Source organism: Bactrocera dorsalis, chromosome 4 (genome assembly GCF_023373825.1).
Source record: "Bactrocera dorsalis isolate Fly_Bdor chromosome 4, ASM2337382v1, whole genome shotgun sequence".
In the NCBI taxonomy this organism is placed as follows: domain Eukaryota; kingdom Metazoa; phylum Arthropoda; class Insecta; order Diptera; family Tephritidae; genus Bactrocera; species Bactrocera dorsalis.
The window spans coordinates 47948691-47973150 of record NC_064306.1 but is presented as its reverse complement, the minus strand read 5'-3'; the positions used below and the strand labels follow the sequence as shown (position 1 = coordinate 47973150).

The 24460-nt window shown below is 36.6% G+C and overlaps 1 protein-coding gene across 3 annotated transcripts in view; it reads left to right on the top strand.

The window, feature by feature from the left end:
• The window catches only part of LOC105233100 (glutamate receptor ionotropic, NMDA 2B), a 250271-nt gene that overhangs the window by 62780 nt on the left and 163031 nt on the right, over positions 1-24460 (top strand). For 2 of the 3 annotated variants that reach the window (XM_049455163.1, XM_049455161.1), the window contains exon 1: positions 3588-3793. The exons of the other annotated variant lie outside the window; for it this stretch is intronic. The gene's annotated coding sequence lies outside the window, so the exon portion shown is untranslated. Of the gene's footprint in view, positions 1-3587; positions 3794-24460 lie in introns of those variants that run through there. 3 annotated transcript variants of the gene reach the window in all.

The following is a 24460-nucleotide window of genomic DNA, read 5'->3' as shown; positions in this document are numbered from 1 at the left end:
CCTGTTTTTTTTTTTTAAGTCTTGTTTACTTTGGAACGCACCTTGTAATTTTATGTTATTGATGTTATGTTTTATAACTACAAAAATATATACATATCTGTATTTTATATACTTAAATTTTATAATTTATTCTATTTTATTCCATTTAAAATTTTCAACTTTTTTTTTTTTTTTTAATTTAGGTATCATAACGAATAAAAACTCGAACTAAAAATCATTAAACATACAAAAAACTCGAATCAAATATAACTACAGTAAATTAAATTAAATAAATATTAAAATAAATTATTATTAACTATAAATAAATCTGCCTGCATCGGTGAAATAGTTTATGTCAAAATATAATTGTATAAAAAAGTATTAAAACGTGTATGAAACCACAATAAAATAAAAAAAGTGCTGAAAGTGTTTTCGAAAAGTAAATAGTGAAAATTTATGCTTGTGATATTTAAAAAAAAAATTCAATATGAGTGTTCCACATTATGAAAGTGCTAATAATTTAAAAACAGCAACAAAGTTTAAGTCTGCAATACTTCGTTGGCAATACATGCCGTGGGCGAATATAATTGACCGAATAACACAAAATGGTGAGTGAAAATTGAGATATGTATAGAATATGTATTAGAATATCGTCATAAAATTGGAGAGTTCTGAACCCTCAGGGTGTGGGTACTTTCTTATTAGAAATTCAATAGAACTTGTTTTGTGGGTTTTTATTTAGACGACTAACCAGACGTAATTCGGTTCCTGCGGAATAAAATTTTGCACAAATAATTCCTTATGACCAAAACTGTCCAAGCCACTAGGTACCGAATATGTGAACCCCAGTACCTATAGATAAGTTTTGACCGAAAATATCAGTCAATATATGAGATATACAATTAAAATTCAGAGAGAATTCATTCCTGACAATAATAAGTCAGTGTATTAAAAATTGGTTGAAACGGGTTAATACTTTCCTAATCCTCCATATACCTAATACATACAATATTAAAGATTTTCGATCTTCCGGGTGACCTTTGAATGAAAATTTCAGAGCGTGATTTGCTCATAACTGTGTATCTTTGCGTAAAATGGACAAAATGTTTAACTCATTCAAAATAATTTTTATACCCTAATAGGGTATATTAAATTTACATTGTAGTTTTTTACACCTAAAAGGTGACGTCATAGACCCTATCTTCTTTTTCTTTGACACAACAGCCGTGGATCGGTCTGGTCAGAGAACACAAAACTTCGCCAGTTCGCCGTTGCTTCCGTTCGCGGACGGCGCTAAAAATCTTGCAAAGGATAATTCTCTCAAAATGCTGCAATTGCTTTCGTCCGTTCGACATCGTCCATGTTTCTGCGCCGTATAATAGAATGGGAATAATGAGAGACTTATGTATATAACACATTTTTTGTTCGTCGAGAGAGGGGTCTGTTTCTCAACCTGTTGGAAAGAATTATTCTGCGCTTGATCTCTTGGTTTATATTATTAGTGGAATTTAAGCTGACTTCGAGATATAAAAAGTCCTTAACTTTTTCAAATGGATAGCTGCCAATAGTGACCCAATTCCCAAGACATGATGGCGTCCTTGTGTGCGGCGTCCAACTTTGTCTTGTTCTCATCCACCACAAGATTCAACCTCTTTCGTATATACTACTGTGCCCAAAAAATAACATTGTATTTATTTTGAAAATTCTTTATTTATTCTACCAAAACAATTTCATTTCCTTCAAAGTAATCCCCTCCCGATGCAATGCACTTATGCCAACGGATTTTCCAATCTTCGAAACACTGGTTGTAGTCACTTTCCGGGATGGCCTTCAGTTCCGTCTTCGCTGCGGCTTGAATCTCCTCTATCGTATAAAAACGGTGTCGCACGGCGCCAGATCAGGTGAATACGGTGGTTGCGGAACGATATGGGTTGAGTTTTTGGCGAAATGATCACGAATTACGAGGGCAGTATGGGATGGTGCATTATCGTGGTGTAGAAACCAAGAATTGTCTTTCCACAATTCCGGCCTTTTTAGGCGGATAGCGTTACGCAAACGACGCATAACGTTCAAATAATATTCCTTGTTGACTGTTTGACCGGTTGGAAGGAATTCATAATGCACAACACCACGATAATCGAAGAAAACAGTCAACATGACCTTGATTTTTGAGCGACTTTGACGCGATTTTTTTGGTCTCGACACGATATTCGCTCGATTGATCGGTTGTTTCGAGGTCGTAAGCACAGATCCAAGTCTCATCGCCAGTTATATTGCATCTCATGACACGCTGGTAGTCGAAAAGCATCGTTTCACACACTTCAACGCGACGCCTTTTTTCCAAAAAATTCAATGTTTTCGGTACCAGTCGAGATTTGACGCGCTTGAGGCCCAAAACATCCTTCAAAATGGTATTGGCTGAGCCTTTCGATATGTCAACTTCATCAGCAAGGTCTCTAATTGTTAATCGACGGTTTTTCAACACCAAATCTTTGATTTGTTGAACGTGAGCTTCGTCGGTTGAGGTTGATGGTCGCCCTGGACGCTCTTCGTCTTCGACACGTTCACGGCCGGCTTGAAACTCACTATACCACTTGTAAATATTTTTTTAGAAATAGCCTCATCTCCAAAGGTTTTCTGCACCATCCGCAACGTATCCGCAGCAGAAAATTGATTCCGTAAACAAAATTTAATGCAAATTCTTTGCTCAACAAATTTCGACATCGCAAAAAACGAAAAACTCACTTTTAGCAGCTCACAAAACGACACTACTGAATATTTTGAAATGAAATTTGACATAAATGTGACTGACAGTACTACCAACCTAAAAAAAAAAATAATTCTAGTATTTCAATGCTGGAATTGGCTGCACTGGCGGCTCTCTGTTCTTGTGTGGAAAAATTTTAATAATTAAAAAAAATTTATTCAATAAGATGTCTTCACGAAATTTAACATACATTTTTATCCAATAAAATGCTGTAATATCCGAATCGGATCACTATAGCACGATGAAGTCTTTCATGCTGTAAGAAACGAACCTATGAAAGTTATTAGAGCTTCATTACAGTAGTCTAAAAAAATAACAGTAAAATTTGAGACACGATATATTATTTTCTATGGTTTATTAAAATATTTCACTTGTCCTTCAAATTCTATAATTTCCTGATGATGCATCATGCCACACTGTGCTGTAATGTGCATAAGAATTTTTTCAAACATTACAATGAATAATATTTCAATGCTACAGCAGCTAAAACATGAGGTATGTCAAGGGCGAACAGGGTGAAAGGACACAGCTCACTCATTTACGAGAGTGAAATTAAAAAAAAAATAAACAGAAACAATCCAGAAAGAGGGCAGAGAGAGAGGCACAGCGTAATATTGCTGGAAACAAAAGTTACGTATACGCAGTGGAGCAGCGCACAGCATGAAGCTGATTTCAACAGAGTAACTGATGCTAACAGCAAACGAAGCGTCAACAGAGATGAGGAGAGAGATACTGTAACAGCGCTGTACGTCCAACTCGTGCAGCGAAGTGACGACGCAGCAGCCGAGCATAGGCTGTGGCCGCTTGCAACGTTAGTAGGCAGTCAGTCTTTCGCAGACGCACAGCGTTGGTGCAACACTTGCTACTGTCGCGGAAAACGCCTCTTGCAAGCGATTTAAGCGCGAGTTCAAAACATTGTAATTGACAGCTATGTTGCAAGGCAAAAGTGTGTTTGCAAAGCTAGTAAAGTGGTTTTCAGAGTGAAAAGTGAGAGTGAACGGTAATTAGAAAGTGAAAGTAGAAAATTCGCTTTGAGCTAAACTAGAAGTGAGTTTATTGTGACGCAGCATTCTTTTTTATTTTAATATTTTTTGTATATATTTTTTTATTACTTTAACACCATTCACTTTGCTTTCATTTCTTGTTTGCACAAATTTTTGCAACCACACACACACATATGCATACACGCGTCGTGCAAACATTTATATGTATGTGCGCCAGTTTGTGTATGCGTATGTGTACTTTTGGGTGTGGACTTTCTTTATTGCTTTTTTTCGCAGCATACTTTCTTGCGCTAGTCTCAAATGATTCTACACATCTTCGTGGCTAGACGTGCTCGTAAATGTCGCAGTCGTCGTCGTCGTCATCGTCATCGTCGCTGTTGTCCTCATCGTCCCCGCGTCGGGTTATTGTTTTTATTGCTCTTTTTTCGCCTGCTACTCGTTGGCTTGTTGTTATTGTCGCTTTGTTCGCGTCATCGGCCGCGCGTTCGCGTACACGTCGCCTCAGCATCGCAATGTCAGCAAGTACACACATGCATACATACAAGCACACAAATGTATATATGTATATATATGTAATTGTATTTGTTTGTGTGTTTGTGTGACATTCCAGCATGCTGGTAGCAGCATCGTCGTCGTCGGCTACTGTTGCCGCTTCGGCTGCTGTTGCTGTTGCTGTTGCTCCCATTGCGGCTGTTTATGTACGCAATGCCATTGCCACAGCTGGATTCTTCTTCGCCAAGCAGACAGCCAGCGCCGTTATCGTAATCGTTGACTCGCCCTGCATGCGTGCGTTCGTCAGTCGTGTGTGGCGCTGTGCCGTGGCGGTTGTTAACCAAAATTTTTGCTTACGCTCTCAAAGGAAATATGCAACACAAATTTTTAAAAATTTATTATGTAAGCAACGCGTTGTGACAACTAACGGTATTTGCGGTGCTGTGTGCAGTACTCTACAGAAATCTAGTTTCATTTAAAGCTAATTTCCATATTTCCCCAATTCGTTTGTGTATTTTGCGAAAATGTGCGCCTGCCATGGCCAACCAAAGCGATTGTGATTACGAAAGTTCAGCGCGCTTGGTGAGGAAAAACGCAAAAAAATCTGAAATCTTAAAAGACTGCTGGCAACAGCATTTCGAATTGAAGGCGTTAATTGAATGTGAGCAAATAGCGAAAATCGCCATTAAATCCCACTTAAATGCCAGCGAATGCTTTTAAAGCCTGAAAGTAGGCAACGATTTTGTTTGCTCCCATTTTTTTTGTTATTTTTTTGCAAGAATTTAATTGCAGCTTAATGCTTTTTGAGCAAACACAGTCAAGCATGCGGGCGTGTGTCATTGTATATATATATATGTATATGTATGTGTTTGTATATTTTTGCGTTTACCGTGTGCACATAAATTAAACTCTTCGTTATTTATGCATGCGTGCAATTTATGCGCCTTTACGCAAACAGCGCAAGCAAATAAAAAATAATAAAAAATTTAAAAGCAAAAAGCAAAAAATGTGCGAAATAAAGTAGCAAACACGACAGCTAATAAAACAGCGCAGATATAAAATTTAAAACCAAAAATCACCAAAAAAAAATATTTTAACTGTGTAAACTGCAATAAACGAGTACGTGCTGAACAATAACAACAACAAGAAAAACAAAACGCAAAGCAGAAAAGTAAAAGTGAACACACGACAACGACCACGAAAGTCAAACCGAAAGCAGCAGCAGTGGCAGTATAAGCGCGACTAGTCCTTGAAATCTTTTAAGCGTCCTCGCCGCCGCTGCCGCCGTTCGTCACAGTTAAACGGGCCATATGAGTTAGATGGGGCGTGTTAGTGCGTCGTCAGCTATTGTCATGCATTAAGCTTGGCCAAACAAGCAGCAGCAAAGCAAAAAGAAACACGCACAAAAGAGTGAAACAAATAAGTAAAAGCAAAAAAAAAAATTTATTACATATCATGTACAAGCTGTAGCACAAGCAGCGCGCCCATGTAAGCATATCCATAACAGCAGCAACGGCAGCAACAGCAGCGAATGCGTAAGAAATTGCCAAAGCAGCAGACAGAATCAAGGCGTACGAATCAGTGCACACAGATCAGTCGCAGCATGGCAGACAAAATAATGGAAAATGTGTGCGTGTGTGTTTATGTGTGTCTGCTGGCGCTGTGATAGCGTAATGTTTCAAAGAAATTTTGCAAAAAACAAAAATTGCCAAATCAGCAAAGTGTATGATTGTGTGTGTGTATGAGTGACTGTGCTAAAAAGTGGCACTGAAAATGTAGCAAAAATAGCAACTTTTACGTTGAATGCTTTGCACGCTTTACCTGCGTTCACTTTAGTGTAAAAACAAGAAAAAAACATTAGTTTCTACTGCGGCGAAGCTATAATACCGTACACAGGTGCATTTCCTATAGCATAAAAGCGTATAAAGAGATATTTAACTTGATGTTGATCAGTCAGTTTCTATGACAGCTGTTTGCTATAGTGATCCGATCCGTAAAATTATTTGAGACTTGATACCGCAGTCTTGGAGAATAATCCATGCCAAATTTCGTGAAGATATCTTCTAAAATAAAAAAAGTCCTTACAAGGAATTAATTCTGATCGGTCAGTTTGTATGGCAACTATGTGGTGTAGTAAAAGCTTTCCAGTTTCTTAGCGAAAAACTGCAAGAAGTAATTTTCACAGGCTTCTCTTGAAGCCAGCTTTACTCCATTAAAGGAGTTCTGCATTGACCGAAACTCATGGTAGTCCGATGGTGCACGGTCAGGGTTAAACGGTGGATGCATCAAAGCTTCTCAGCCAAGCTCTACTAGTTTTTGCCGAGTCATTAAAGATGTGTTTGGTCTAGCGTTGTCCTACTAGAAGACGAAGCCCTTTCTGTTGATCAGTTCTGGCCGTTTTTTTCAATTGCCTGCTTCAATCTCATCAGTTGTTGACAGTAAAATGTAGAATCAATCGTTCAACCAGGCAAGGGCAGTTAAAAGCGGATAATTCCTTTCCAATGCCACCAAACCCTCAGCACAACCTTTCGAGGTGCCCAGTACTGGCTTTGCAACCATTTGTTGAGCTTCATCACGCTTGAATGATTTTTTCGCACATCATTGTCGTATTTGATCCACTTTTCTTCTCCTGTTACCATTCGCTTCAGAAATGGTTCGATTTCATTTCGTTTCAGCAAAGAATCGCAGATGTTAATTCGGTCCACTAAATTTTTCACCATCAACCAATATCATTTTTGAACAGCTGTAACTTTTTTTTCAACTTCCCCGATTTTAATTTTATTTTTTTTGTTAAATTAAGCTTAAAATCTCGCCTTTCCAACACTATATGGCATGACACCATGTGATTGGTAGCACTGGAGATATACGACTGCAACGACATCTATTGACAAAATATGAGAAGACTTTTTCGACTCATCAATATCTTGTCAAAAACAATAATTTTTCATATAAGAACTTGATTCCGATTGATTAGTTCATATCACAGCTATATGTTATAGTGATCCGTTAATGGCGATTCCAAAAAATTAAATGCTTGTTGGGATAAAAAATACGTGTGCAAAATTTTAAATCGATTTCTCAAAAACTGAGGGACTAATTCGCGTATATATGCATACATAGACATACAGGCAGACGGACAGAAAGCTACAAGGTTAGATCGACTCAGCTCCCTACGATGATTGTATATTATATCTTTTTTTAAGGAATCGCTGTGGATGTTAAAAACATTATGGCAATTCTGGGTATAAAAGAAATGATTTTTCACTGTATTTTATAGTTTGCATTTGGAAGCGTTTTTTTGGTACTTATTGCAAAGAATTATTTATAATATAAAAGTTGTTGTTCATACACGTGCTGGATATTTGGCGGTGTATATTCTCCTGTATATGCTGTGCTCTTTGATTATAGCTCCCTAATCATCTAATCTAAAGGCACTTTCTAGTCACTGATCGTTGTCTTGAGAAGCTTTGCCGTGATCGAAAAAACTGAGCAGTTCGGCAATGCCTGCTAAAAACTGATCGGACGATTTTTTTCAAAAAAAAAAAAATATGTATATATTTTTATTTTATTTTCGAAGTAATCATTGAAAGTTGAAGCCAAGAGCTTTTGAATCGATTATTATTGCTTCAAATGCCTAAATCTTATTATTTATATCTTAATCTTTTAATTTGTGCCAACGGCAGTTGGTTCATCGAAATCTTCATAATTTGCTTTCAGCTTGAAAAAGTTCGGTCAAAGGATGTATTATATGTAACAAGACCAACACCAACCATCTTAGTCTTGCAAAGTCTAATACTCCTGCAAAGGAGGCATCACTAGCAGAAAGGTTAGTGGTATCTTTTTTTTATTGGCTTAGACACCGTTTACGCCGTTATAGCCACTAGTATAACGAACTTTTGAAAAACGGTAAGAATATCAGCAGTCACTGAAATATCTGGCATTAATCGGTCACATGTCGCTCAAGCCATTTTTGCTTTCAATTCAGAGCTTTCACCTTTCATTATACAAAATTGTCTTCGGGAATTTCTGAAAGAGTCAGAAAATTAACAGTTCGGGTTTTTTGTTGTTATTGTAGCAGCAAAAAACTATTCCGTAATAATTTTGAAGACTTCTGTCTTGTTGACAGTCTGTGGTTTGATACAAATCCGGCTAAATTATAGACCACATTGGGTGGATATGCTAGAGCTGTAGGTGTCCAAGATTTTTATGCGATCAACCCTAGGTAAAAATGCAGTTTAGAGAATACCATTGACCTCAAAATGGAAAATATTTCTTAAAATAATATTCCTTTAAATATTTTTTCCTTCCTAAACTTTGGCCTTCCCCCCTCAATCTTTTGACGAAGTTTATCAACTGTAAAATTATTGCTGCCTCTTTGTTTAGCACTTAGTCTTCGTGCGGTTTTTTACGCACCATATTTTCATAAGATAAATTCGAAAATGTCGACGAACAAATCCTAAATTATACAAATATCAAAAATGAACCACATCATATTTTGAATGTCGCCCCACCTTCCAACAGCTACCAATGTATCAGCGTTTGGCTACAAAAGCTCGACATTTTCTTTGATCCATGTGCCAGCAACGTCACCTAAACACTTACAAACGAGCAATCTGCAATTTAGCTAAATCATCTCTTATCGCGCGACTAGCTCGCCAGCATTTTTTTATTTTTTTTTTATTTGCACTATCTTGTTTTGTTTTCCATTTTTTCATTTTTTGTTTTGTTGTTCCATTTTTTTCATTTTTCATTTTTTTTTTCGGTTTTCTTTTTTGCTTCCCCGCCTGGCCTCAAGCGCGCCATTTTCTTCGCTAAGCAATTCCCCCAACATGCACAAAATATCGCGCAGACAGTCTCAGCAGTTGGTTGCAAGGCTATTTCTTTCCAATTCCGTATACATACCCAACAACACTGGCAAATACAAGCTCTGTGGGTTGGTTAGTGTGAGTATGTGTGTGTGTGTTTGTGTGCATGCCAGTAGAAAATAGCTACTGACGACACCAAGGATAATAGGGCGGTGGCACTCTAAGGCATTACACATGCCCGCACACATGTACGACAGCAGTTTGCTCGAACTGATAATGAGTAGCCATTAAATTTTAATGTTTGTCAGTTACCATCACAATTTCTATTCTCTCTCTTTAATATTCTTAATGCAGAATATAAATAAATTAAAGTTCAGCATTGTTTTTGACATTCGTGTCTCCTTGCTGACGAATTGCTTAAGTGTGGGTGCGCTTGGCTTGCAGCGTGTGTATGTAAAAGTTTTCTAAACCTCTTAGTGAAATATCAATTGTTATTAATAGCCTTGACAAATTGCATGAAACTTTTTCCAACTTCAGACACTCTTAAGTATTAATTACTCTTCATTTTTGCAAAGTCGTCGAAAGTTATTTATTCACAACAGTTTAAAGTGGCAGAACTTTGTTGTTATACAAATTTGTTATTAATTTATATAAGTAAAAGCTCTAGTGTTCGCAAGTTGGGCATCACAGGTGTGTTGCTAAGTAACTGATAATTGGAGTTTGGCTTTAAATTTCTTTCTATAATACATACTAATGAACTGTTTTTGTTTCTGTTCGCGCGTCAAGCGATAAATGTATGTATATCTGAGAAACTAAACAACCACTCTTTATTATAGTGTTCGATATTTCCCGAATTGATTTTTATTTGCTAACGCGCCCTTAATTTCCATTTTTACCATAAAAAATATGCTTTTTTACGACGGATATATTTTATTTTCAATTTAAACCGTGCCGAAATTATTTTACTTTCTCATGTTTTTGTATGGAAAATTTTTATTTTTTGCATTCAGTTCTTTATCTCCAAAGCAAATATAATTATAAATTTGATAAAATAGTATCCAATAAAAAACTTAGCGCCCTAAAAAACAAAGGTCCAATAGGTTTTGTCCATAATATATTCCTTAAATTTTTATACGCAGTTAAAGTTATACATCTAGTCTACTGCATTTTTACGTACACCATGTCGTATGAGCAACACAGAATTTGCAAGGCACTTGTATGAATGCACACTTTTGATCTTCTCTTACTTTACAGTTACTAAATGCAGCTTGAATGAGGTATTTGAAATAAAAATTCGTGCTTATCTTGCCTGCGATATTTGGCAACAGTCATTTCTAAAAATGGTCGAGTTACTTAGCAAATGAAGTTTGTCCCTTGGATTGATTTTATACCATATGTATATAAATGGTGCATTCCAAAGTTAACAGAACTTAAAAAAAAATAAACAGAGCAGGTTTTTCGGAGAAATCAATTTATTTTATTCAAAATAGTCTCCTGCTTCATTACAGCTTTTTACACGGCCCAAAAGCGTGTCGAACGAGTGTTTTAGCTCGTTGGACGGTATACGGTATGGCCGCCAGTATGCCGGTGCAAGCCTTTTGAACGGTCTCTATGTCTGCATAACGCTTTCCTTTCATGACCAAAAGCAATTATCCGAAAGGGAAGAAGTCGCACGGTGCCATATCAGTTGAATACTAGGAGTGGTTGATGGTTAAAATGTGATTTTTGGTCAAATAATCGGTCATATGATGTCCTTCGAATGTTTCATTCTGAGCAATTTTTGGTCGTCAGTCAATTTGTGCGGAACAAACCGTGCACACACCTTTCGTAAGCCCAAATGCTCGGTCAAAATGCGATAAATCGATGTTTTGGAAATGTTTAATTCCATTTCCATGAATTTGAATGATGACTTCGGCTGACTTTTGATGAATTCACGCACAGTTTCGATGGAATTTCCGGTGATCACGGATTTTGATTGGCCCACCACTTTGGAAACGTTGAAACCAAAATGAATAGGTAATCATCGCCATAAATTTGTTTCATCACGTTTTGGTAAAACTTTTACCAATTTTAAAACAAAATTTAATCTTGGCTCTTTATTCGAAGCTCATTTTCGCACCGATAACACAAACATACTGACACTTCAAACGCAATAACTTCACTTCTAATCGATGAAATGTCATGAAATTCTCACTGAACAACCGATAAATACGACAGATTCTAACGCACTAGTCGATTTATACATGGCGCCAACGAGGGGCGCTAGATTCAAAAAGTCTTGTTAACTTTGGAACCCACCTTTTATATATCTAAGAGAAGAATGCTTCCTATTGTTCGAAAATAGTTCATCAGCATAGAGATTTGTTAACGATTAAATATTCTGCCCCCTTTTATTCGATTTTCTACATATGTAGATATACATATATATATTTATAGCATGTAGGCCGATAAGCACTTCAAATATGGTGACGACCATATTGAAATGAGCAGTTTCGAGAAAAATGCGTTGTCCTCTATTTGATCGCCGCGACAATAAAACAGTTATCATCAAGAAAATGAATTGAATTAAAAAAAATCATTAGAAATATATAATATATTCTTTTAATATCTAAGTTACCGAAATACTGAAAAAAATATTTTTCAAATTTACTAAACTAAAATTCTCCATTATGGGGTTATATACAGTTAAAAGACTGAAAAAGCAAAATTTTTCTGAGAAAACTTTTAAATTTATTGAGCCAAAAATTTGTGTACATATGGCATATTTTACCTGTATTTTAAGCTCAGCATTAATAAAAATATTTATTTGGAAAGGAAGTACAACTGATCTCCGAGAGCTCCTCTCAAAAAAGACGTTTTGTGGTGACCAAACTCTCTCTGAACTGGATCTTCTGAAATTAAGACACCAAACAGATTATTGTTAAAATTATGTTAAATGTGGTAATTAATCGAAGGAATAAGCAAAATAAATATTTTTAACAAAATGTCGGTTTCCAAATAAATCGATTTTTAGAAAGTTCTAACTGTATATAACCCCTTCAAAATATAGTTTGAGTTAAAAGAAAATCCTTTTAAATATTTTGTTTTTTTTTCATATCTAAACTATCGAAATACTGAAAAAATTAGTTTTCAAAATTAATAGGCAAAAGTCCTCCTTTGTGGAGGGTTTTTTTTTACAGACCAAAACATTTTTTTTAATTTTATTTTTAGAATAAGAAACACTGTATACAGTTTGTTCAAAGGGAATATTTTAGAGTATATCTGAAAGTTTTTTAACAGGTTGCCGTCCTAACTATTTTGATTATGCCTGTATTTTGCTAGTTCTATGTGTTCTATTCGCCATCAGTGTATTCTTATTTTGCTTGCTTGGCGTCATCGCAGTGACTATACTTTTTAATAGTGTTGTTAAGTAAATTAACATCGATCCAAAAACTTGTGTTTTTCATCTTCATGGCCTATAAAATTTCGGTAATAACGACAGATTGAAATGTTTTCGTTAATAAAAGTCCTACCAATAAGCACCTATGGACGAAAAATTATTTTTGTGTTATGGTAATGACGAGGATTTCAGCTTTAAACATTTTCTCCAAATACATTTTATATCTTCATCGATTCTGTTCAACTCAACTCACATTTTCCAATATACACTTGCTTGCTTTCCTCGGCGGCTATGTTGGAATCCAATTCAATTGACAATTGCACTTTTATGGCGGCATAAAAACCTGAAAACGATTCGCTTGGCTTTACTTGAGTGCCCAAAAGACACTTTGCACTTAAATTCAAATTAAACGCGTTGACCAGAAAATACAATTTATAGCGACAAAACGCCTTAACAAACACCAACACAACCGACACAACAGAAAGAAACAATGAAATTTATAGTTGAGCTGAGAAGAAGCAGTGCACAGCTATTTAAATGGCGATTTTCACGCATTTTCAATAACATAAACTCTAATTTAACCGCTGCCCGCCTGCCACAGGCAGCAAATAATTATGACAACGCCAACAAAAACAAAAACAAAACAGGTTAGCACGCACACTGACGCGCAAGTAGCAAGGGAAACGGAAGTGAGGTAGCAAAGGGAGGCGGAGCGAGGTAGCAGGGAAGCAGAGCGAGGCAGTAGCGTAAGCGAGAGCTGAAGTAGAATTCGTAGGAGCAACATAATAGCAAATAAGCTAGCAAACAATAAATGTGGCAGAAATTGCTGGCAACAAAAATTTGTGATTTTACCAAACAAACATACCGCCACATAAATGTGTATATATGTATGTATGGATATATGTGTATGCTAGTACATTGCGTGTTTGCCTTGCCATCTGCGGCTGCTGTGCGTGAGCATAGCGAATGAAACAACAAACCCGAAAATGTAATAAAATTACAAACTAAAGTCGCAACAAAACTCGGCCAAGTGGTCCGGCTGGCGGAACCCGAAGCAGAACATTGCTAGAACAAGCCACATCAGCACAGACACACACATACACATGTAGAAGGGAGTAATAAAATTACTCGTTGAGCTTTTATGCTTATGGCGGAGAATATGGAAAAGTAATTTCGGTGTATTTATGTGTGTATACATATAAAAGTGTGTGTACGTGTGTGTGCTTGTGTACGTGGCTGGTAGCCAGTGGGCGTGTAGCTGGTATAAGCTGGGTGTGCAACCTCACTATCGGGCACAGAGCAATGTGCGCTTGTATATATATACATACCATACACATACATTATAGATATATACATATAAGTGTGTGTGTGCCTGTTTGTTGGGCAACATTAACCGAAATACCGTTATGCAACTGACACAATAACCGTAACGAACATAAACAATGTCAATGGCAGTCCACAGCAGTTGAATAATATAATAATAAAAACAAATAATATAAATAAGGAGTTGCCAAAAACAACAATGCCAATACGGCAAGCTTAATAAATTGCACTTGGAAATATTAATTTTGATAAAAGTCTATGAATTTGATGTAAACTCGTTTCGAGCAAATGTATTTGGCATAATATTTATTATTTTAATGCACATACACACACACTCACACATACAGAAATTGTGGTGGATGGCAGCCGGCACATGGCGAACGGAAGTTAAATATCAAATAGTAAATACTAAAATTTCAGTCGTAATCCCGTTGAAGAATAGGTTGTCTGTTTGCTTAGCAAGTGCCACATATTCTAAATCCAGGAAGCCAGCAAGCCGAAAAAAGTATGAATGGAATTTTATTGTGTAAAAAATGTTTCATGTGCCTGTACACTTTGCGCTCCAGCAATACAATCTCCAAATCTGTGTATACATTCATACTTACATATAAATTAAAATTTATTTTCGTAGTAAATTTTTGCAATTCTAAAATTGTATTTGTATAAAGTCGTTCATGCTCCCATCTCTCCGCTTCGTGTTTGTATGCACAAAAAGTTGATTGCGGCTTCAGTTGTAAATATTTTGCCGTTTGTCTTCTTACTTTCTATTATGATTTTGTTTTACTGAAAATAGGAATTTGGATTAGTTAAGCTTTTAATAGTACAGCTACTGGCTGTTGGTACATATGCCGATTATAATGATGTTACTACTCGTACAATGACATAATTTTGATTACTTACTTGTTTTCTACTTTGCCAAGCATTGTAAATATTATAGGGTAGTCGAAAAAGTCTTTTCGCATATGTCAATAGATGTCGTTGCAGTCGTATATTGCCAGTGCTACCAATCACATGGTTCGCACAACCCTGATTCGCTCGCTTCCGTTCTGGAAATTTTGACGTGAAAGATGCACCTTGCTCTGGTCGACCTTTAGTTGATAAAGTCGATGAAGACCGTCACATAAGCAGCCATGACATCGCTAAGAAACTTAACATTCATCATCAAATGGATTTGAACCAGTTAAAAAAGCCTGGCTACAAAAAAGGATCAATGTTTGGGTACCACATGAATAGTCTGTGAAAAATTTAATGGACCGAATTAAAATTTGCGATTCTTTGCTGTAACGAAATGAAATGGAATCTTTTCTACGGCGACTGGTAACAGGAGACAAATAGTCGATCAAATACGACAATAATGTGCGAAAAAGATCATGGTCCAAGCTTGATGAGGCTCAACAAATGGTCGCAAAGTCAGGATTGACGCCGCGAAAGGTTGTGCTGAGGGTTTGGTGGGATTGGAAAGGAATCATCTACTATGAGCTGCTCCAGCCTGGTTGAACGACTGATTCTACATTTTACCGTCAACAACTGATAAGATTGAAGCAGGCAATCGAAAAAAAACGGCCAGAACTGATCAACAGAAAGGACTTCGTCTTCCATCAGAACAACGCTAGAACACACTTATCTTTGTTGACTCGGCCAAAACTGGGAGAGCTTGACTGGAAAGGTTTAATGCATCCACCATTTAGCCCTGACCTTGCACCATCGGACTACCATTTGTTTCGGTCAATACACATTTTCCTTAATGTAGTAAAGTTGGCTTTAAGCGAAGCCAGTGAAACTTACTTCGCACAGTTTTTCGCCGAGAAACTAGAAAAGTTTTACATTGATGGAATAATGTCTCTATCGGAAAAATGAAAAAAGTTGTTCTTTCAAAATGGTACATATTTGGTTTATTAAAGTTCATTACAAATAAAAACAAAGATAAGTTGTAGTTTGATTAGAAATACGAAAAGACTTTTTCGACTACCCAATATTTTGCTATTAAATGTAGAAAATTGTTATGATACTAACTTCAGAAAACTTGAAAGAAAACTTTTTCCGTAGTAAACTAATTTATTTAGTAGTTGCTAATATATCATCAGAATAGCTAACATAGCAGAACAGATTTTAAATTAATCACTCTCTAATACATCAGCGCTAATACGTCACCTTTAGTAACCAGATCAAAGCTCTTGAGTCGGCACAAAATCAATGCATTTCGTTCGAAATTCTGAAAGGTAGTGATAAATGACAGCTATTTTGCCGAGCAGATAACATGCCAGGCTTTTTTATTGGAGCATATGTATCGACACTCCCACTCATTACTTACACATTCAACCTATTTTGAACTTGTGCTGTTGAACTCAGGCATCAACATAACCGTTGTTCATAGCTGATGAAAACAGTGTAATAAATTTAAGCAAGATGAAAACTCAACAGCTCTTTTAACCTACGAAAAATCGGCAACTGCGCCAAAATTTATAAAATTCCGATTTAGAGAGTAGTGAATAGAAAAAAACTATATCAGCTGAACTGGCAGCACTCTCGATTTTTGGTGGATAAAAGCTTACTTCATAATAACACTCTAGTGTAATACCAAATCTTTCAACTTATTTTTTAAACTTCACCATTGTGTCATTTTTTGATTTTTTCGACATTAGCTCATCGTACAGACATACCATGTGTGTTCAAAAAAATAGGCGTGTTTTCGTTTTTTTTTCTCGCTTTTAATGTAATAATGTTTTTGGACAATAACTCACGAACAAATTATTTGATTTGATCAAATTGTGATTCAAAACTCTTAAAATCACGTCTAACTTTAGCGACTTCTACAGACAAAGTAACCTAAAGATACAGCTGGAAATTTTTATCAATAAATTTAAACTGTGCCCAAAAAATAAGGTGACATTTGAATTTAAACTGCGCGCGTCGAAGGATTTGGAGAATTATTTTTTTTTAGGTTGGTAGTACTCTCAGTCATATTTATGTCAAATTTCATGTCAAAATATTCATTAGTGTTTGTGAGCTGCTAAAAGTGAGTTTTTCATTTTTTGCGATGTCCAAAGTTGTTGAGCAAAGAATTTGCATTAAATTTTGTTTACGGAATCAATTTTCCGATGCGGATACGTTGCGGATGGTGCAGAAAGCCTTTGGTGATGAGGCTATGTCTAAAAAAAATGTTTACAAGTGGTATAGTCAGTTCCAAGCCGGCCGTGAACGTGTCGAAGACGAAGAGCGTCCAGGGCGACCATCAACCTCAACCGACGAAGCTCACGTTCAAAAACTCAAAAATGTTGAAAAACCGTCGATTAACAATTAGAGGCCTTGCTGATGAAGTTGGCATATCGAAAGGCTCAGCCAATACCATTTTGAAGGATGTTTTGGGCCTCAAGCGCGTCAAATGTCGACTGGTACCGAAAACATTGAATTTTTTGGAAAAAAGGCGTCGCGTTAAAGTGTGTGAAACGATGCTTTCCGACTACAGGGTGTCATGAAAAGCATTATAACTGGCGATGAGACTTGGATCTATGCTTACAACCCCGAAACAACCTATCAATCAAGCGAATATCGTGTCAAAAGAGAGCCGAGACCAAAAAAATCGCGCCAAAGTCGCTCAAAAATCAAGGTCTGGTTGACTGTTTTCTTCGATTATCGTGGTGTTGTGCATTATGTCTTCCTTCCAACAAACAGTCAACAAGGAATATTATTTGAAAGTTATGCGTGGTTTGCGAAACACTATCCGCCTAAAAAGGCCGGAATTGTGGAAAGACAATTCTTGATTTTTACACCACGATAATGCACCATCCCATACTGCCCTCGTAATTCGTGATCATTTCGCCAAAAACTCAACCCATATCGTTCTGCAACCACCGTATTCACCTGATCTGGCGCCGTGCGATTTCTGGCGTTCACCAACCTCAAAAGACCGCTCCGGGGACACATTTTTAATCGGATGGGCACTGTATTGACCCATATTTTCGATAACATTTTCGATATCTGGGAACTTGAATAGTTTATGCCCGATTTGGACACTTTTTGGTCATAGGGTGGACAAAGTTTTATCCTCATACATTCATTGGTGCTTGATTCGAATTTTGGAAAGTGAAAGGATCAAATGGAATTTAAAATTGGGTTGTATGATAAATAGACGTGGTTGTAGTCCGCTGTTGTTTGTCTTCGCACTGGAACACCGGAATGTCAAGATAAATTATAAACCAAATTTGGCCGATATCTGTAGGCGGACATCGTCCATTTTTGGCTCCAACTGTTATAAAATCCTCTTGTATTATCCCAGGTGTAAAATTTAATGACTCTGCATTATAATGTGCATAGATATGGTTGCTTGTTTCTTTACTGTAATTTTGATGAAATTGTGAGTCAGAGAGAATGAGACAATGCCTTGATAAAATGTAACAAAAGAAAGATAATTAAATTTAGTGAATGATCCGCAAATAAGAAAAAATCCTAGATTTTTAAGGCATTCTTTGATTAAGATTTAAACTCAGATAACCCTGCTTCAGACAGTTGCCTACTGATCCTACCCAACCTCAAACAGCTATTCACATTCACAAATTCGTGATTGAAAATGCAACTTATACACTGCTGCTGATAAAATGCACAACATCTTTAGTGAAATTATTATATATCTAACATTTTTCTAGCTATGTGTCAATTAATTCCGACCACAAAAGGATAACTTCTAATACCGGTGCGAATGCTATGATAATGCTTTGACACTTTACTATAATTTCCGAGCCAACAATGTAAATGGCGAACCTTTACAGCCAATTTTAATATGCTTTTTGAGTGGAATCATGTTTTCCATAATTCAAATTGCCAACCCTTTCTTCTCAAAATGCAGATTTCATTTAAGGCCACTCAGAATTTGGAAATCTGATTACGTTTCTGTGTGTTTTATTTCGCCACTTTTTTTATTTTTTGCTACACCTGAGCTGCTTAGAAGAATTTCCAAAGGTGAACTGCATCATCATCTGTGCTCTTGGCGCTGCTTAGGCAAGCAGCAATTTTAAATTTCCTCTAACTGCCACCTGCGCACCAAGCGAAGGACACAACGAAAATGGCTACAACAGCAATAGCAATAAAAACAACAACGGCATGGCCAACTGTTGTTGTGCTTTCAGCTCGGCTGGGTAATTGGCATTTCCAAGTGAAAAGATCGAGGCGAAGCCTTAACGCTCTCCATAACTATGAGTACTCTATGGCATGGCATTGCAATCAACAGTACAACCAACGGCAGAGAAATGACAATAATGGCAGAAACAAAATTACATTAACGAAAACAACAACAAAAACAAAACATACACCGTGTTACATATGAGTTAGTGCCACGCTAGATCTACTTATATATACCTTTATTTGTATGAGTGCGAGTGTGTGTGTGCGCCTGTGTTGCCTAAACACCGCATGCCCATTAAGTTGAAGGGTCAAAAAAGGCAGAAACAAAAACAAAAAACCACGGTGCTGCTGTATGGCAACAAATTTGAGTGGCGAACGAATGGACGTGCACATTTTTCGTATGTGTGTCTGTGTGTGTATGTATGTATTTAAGCGCTTATGTTGACGCATGTGGAAGTAAAGTCAGGCATACGAGCGTGTGATAAGCGCATTACAGGTTAAGTTGGACTCCACTATGAAGTTAAGTGGCGTGGAGTGGAGTGGATTGGAGTGGAGTGCGGTGAAGGGCAATGCGTTAGCGCAAATTGTTGCGTGTGTTGGTGCCATAAGCATGACTACGTTTTCAATCAAAAGTTTAATAAAGCGTGGAATCATTTCCGCACACACACACACATACATTTGTGTACTTAAACATGCATATATGTATATGCAAGTGTGCATATGTGTCTGTGTGCTCTTATCTATGTTTGTATATACTCATATAAATACGTTTGAAGAGGCATTTATGATGTAAACATAAACTAACAAATGAGCACGCAAGCTAATATGACACGGCGTATACGCAACCAACCAAACCGCACTACAACAGAACACACAAACACTAACATATTTGCATGCAAGCACCAACACACTGTCGCCACAGCATTAAACGCATACACGTGTAACCGAATGAAAATGTCAGCCAATACGCCATAACTTGATTCGCCGCCACCCGCTTCGGTGATTGCGTGCGTTCGCCTGTTTGCTTTTTACAAGATAAAATTTATCGCCACAAAGTGACATAAAAAGGATACAACGGAAACCGAATTCAACGCAAAAGTAAACGCAACACATAAGCCATAACCGTACCAGCAGCATCCTGTATATCGGTGATGACTGTGTGGCAGGTATGGCTGTCACAGCGTTGTTGGGTGGTTGGTGTAGAGGGGTGTTGGTGGTGTAAGGTCAGCGTACAAGTTCAACAAAAGCGAAAACTATAGACTATAGGCTTGTGTAAGCCCCCACCACACACATACATACACATTTATTCACTACATATGCGCTAACAAACACACATACACTCTACAACAACAACATGACAACCCGAAAAATTGTGTGCTGTCATGCGTTGGCTTGTTGGCTCTAGTTGGTGTGCTTGTTTATGCGAATTTATTTATATGTGTTTATGTATGCCGTGGCATTAGTCAAAATTCCACGCTTGGTTTGTTGGCATTTTTATGTTGTTTCATTGTTCATAGTTTCATAGCTATACATATACAAATATATAAATATTTATACCCTGAACAGGATATATCAAGGTTGCACGAGGTTTGTAAAAACCATAAAAAAGCGTCGGAGCCAGTATAAAATATATATCTAAGTGATCAGCATAATGAGCTAAGTCGGTTTAGCCATGTCTCCTCGCCTGACTGTCTCTCAGTATAAACGCGAACCACTCCCACAGTTTTGGAGATATTCGTCTGAAATTTTGCTTACGTTATTTTCTCTCAAAAAAGCTGCTCATTTGTCGAAACCGCCGATATCGGAACTCTATAGCATATAGCTACCATACAAACTGACTGTTCAAAATCCAACCCTTGTAAGAAAATTTTTTTCAAAAGGAGATATCTGCATGAAATTTATCACAACGGTTGGCAACGGTACAATCTCCGAAGAAATTGTTCATATCAGACCACTATAGCATATAGCTGCCATACAAACTCACCGTTCAAAATCCAGCCCTTGTAGGAAAAACTTTTTTATTTGACGAGCTATTTATTACAAAATTTGGCGAGAATTATTCTCAAAAGTAACAGTACAATCTCTGAACAAATTATTCAGATCGGACCACTCTAACATATAGCTGCCATACAAAATGATAACAAAATCTTGTTCATGTATGGAAAAAAAAAATATTTGTGAAGGGTATTATAGCTTTGGTGCAATCGTAGTTATTATTTTTTTTGTTGTTGTTTTTTCCACTTACACTGCTCATTTTTTTTCGTTTCGCTACCTTAATATAGTGGTCGCTTCCGGCTTTTTGTTGTTATCTCAACGTACTCACTTATACGCTATTTCACACGGTTTGTTGCTACATATACAAGCATGCATATATATATATGTATGTATGTATATAATATATTTTATATACCATGTATGCATATACATATGTCTTTCAATATATTTCCCAAATATAGTGCTGTGCACCGAGTCAGCGGAAAAAGTTGTCACAAAACCATAAATATGTCGCGTTTATGCGAATATATATATGTTTTTATGTATGTGTGTATATGTCTGAATGGTGTAACAAATTACATAATGTTATTCGAAAAGTTTCGAAAACTTTTTTGACCTGTCACAATTTGCTGAGCACAAGTGATACTAATTTTTGACAAAATATTTGCGTTAAATACTTTATCTGCTGAAGTTGTTTAGTTAGTAATAAAGTAGGTATGCTATAAGCTCGGCTATATGTTGTTCCCACGTTATTTTAACATTTAGATTACTTTAATTGGAATTTGAAATAAATTTCCATTTTTCTATTGACTATCATACTGAGATACATGCTGCAATTATATAAAATATTGTCAGGAAATTTCTATGAACTTTAGTTTCCGACTTTCTGATTACTTTCTGTTTTTCAAGGTGTGACTGTTGTCATTAAGGTAGATTTACTGCTCCGGAGTGCAGCTTCCAACAGAGATATACTCTGACAGCCAGCTATCTAATAATAGAATACAGATAGAGAGTGGAGAAATAATAAATTCACCTTCTACTGATAGCGATACTAGGTTACCGTACTAACGCACGGTTAGTGAGCTCGAAGGCTGCTTAAGAAATGCCTAATTCCTTGTCAATAACTTCAAGTCACTTTCTGATAAAACTAGTATGGGTGCTAACCCACAGCTGAATCATAGGTAATCGTGAAGCAGATGAGCTGGCAAGGAAAGGTACGCTAACACCGGTATCAGTAGACTCCAATATCATCCTGTGTTCTATTACTAGATATCTGGCCTTCGTGAGAACTTAACCAGCGCTAGGCTACGCTCTGTTTATGTGCTTTCACAACATCCTTTTGGCTCAAGATGGATTGTAAAAATCTAGTGAGCTTTTCGCCCTAAGTAATACTAGCCTCTTCTTAGTTGTAAGCGCCACTCTTCCATATCGGTGTCCACTCTTTAAGATTGCGAATCCTACCGAATGCAGAGCTGTATAGAAGAAGACGTTGTGGAAACATCTCATACTTCCCTTTTCTTCTTCTTCCGTCTTTACGAGATCAAGGATTATTCAATTGCGAACTCACACTTACAGATATCACACCAAACTGACGAAAAAAAAAAATTAAACGCTTAAGCAAATTTTTATTGGTCATAAGGCGCTTTGCTGACTTGCGTGCGAAGTGCGAATACGGACGTAAATTTTTATGGCTTTAGAACTGTGCGATCTCTGGATCAGCAATCGAACCTAACCCAACCTATATGAATATTATTTGCATTCCATGTTGAATGGTGCAACTATCGGTATATCCTTGAAATATCCAAATCATTTAAGTATTTAGTTCTCTCTCTGTTACATATATCAAGTAATACTCAAGCAATTAGAAAGAGTTTTCGTCGCGTTTCAACACGATAGAATCTCCTTCTAAAGTAATTCGGCCAGAGAAAGTCTTTCAGAGTTCACTTGATGACCTGTTTTCTATTAGTCAGCATATTTGTCAATCCAGCTAATACTGGGAGTCTCCTCGAGATGAAATCTAGTACTTGGAATAATTCTCTTTTTGACCTAAGAGTCCTGGAATTAGTCCACATATCCAGCAGCTTGTCATGATGAGTTCAAATCTATTAATGTTCCACGCAAAGACAGATTTGATTACCTTTTCAAAGCACCTCATACCAGGCTGAAAGGCACGCTGCCTGAGGAAGACATTATGTCGCTTGCATATTAGAGTATGGTTGAGCCTTTGAGAGGTTCTTTTGCTGGCCTTTATAGCAATCTCTGTACCGTTGATTATGACATATTTAAAAATTTGTGTCATTTCGATGTAAGACCGATCATTTTTCTCGAACTCGCTAAAGATCTACGCGCATCTTTACTAATCAGTTAGAACTGCTTGTCCATTATTAAGTTAATTACATTAAAGTTAATTATTGAATTTGAATATTATTCCTTTATCTATTCCTACAGTAGTCCGAGATAGTTCTCCAGGTTAGAGACTTATGAAGGTGTTTGAGGCTTTGACCATTTTTATAATCCATTCACCTACCAAATGCAGGTTGTAAGCATATATCAAAGACTCATCGCCAGTAATAATACGTTTCTTAACATCCTATAGGCGGAATGCACTGCTTCAAAAAAAATTTGATAGTTTTGAACCAATCGTGTTTTGACTTTTCTTAGGCCCAACTGTTCTTTCGAAATGGTTTTCACTGATCCTTCCGATATTGCAACGATGTCAGTAAGATCTCTAACTCTAATAGTCGATTCTAAAGCAACAATTCCTTTATTTTATTGAAGTGTTCCTCAACAGTTGATGTTGATAACTGTCCTAAAAATATTTCCATGAATGGAGTTTCACACGAAATTTAAACCAAAAACTCTTACTATTTTTTGCCCACAGTACTTTTTTATGAAGCTACTTAATAAAATTTTTACAAAAGGAAATTGCAAAATCACATATTTATTTATGATGATTAAAACGAACAAAAAGGCTTTCCTACTTACATGTTTTCAGTTGTTGCATTATGGCAAACTGTTGTGAACGTAAACCACTCAAAAACGACAAAATAATAGAATGTCCTACACCCACAGCCACTACTTGCGCACACACATCCATTCTTCGGCATACGAAGCTGGAAATCCTCGAGCAGGCTCATAAATTCAAATCAAATTTGTTTGCTTAGTTCTTAGGCTGACAAAAACAGTCTCGCTTGTTAGTAATTAAATTACATTATTACTTAATACCCTTTGGCCTCAATTAAATCATGACCTTTTTTGTGTTTAAGATTAATATACAAACATATATGTATTATCAAATAGAACTCACCCAGTTTTATTCGACTAAGAAGTTAATTAAATTAACAATAGCTCCAAAAAAGATTTACCCGAAAAAGGAATTATTGCGCCTTCATAGAAATTCAACCGCTTATTTGATTATGATATTTTATTCTATTAGCCTTTTATTGTGCAGTTTTGGGACATACGGCGTTTTTAATTGGAAGAAATTTAAAGGAAAAATAGGAAAACCGCTTTTCTGGAAGCGCTCAGTATGTAGAAGTGGGGAACGCACCACATTATATCACAAGAATAAAAATAAGTTAAAGTTTGATTACCAGTA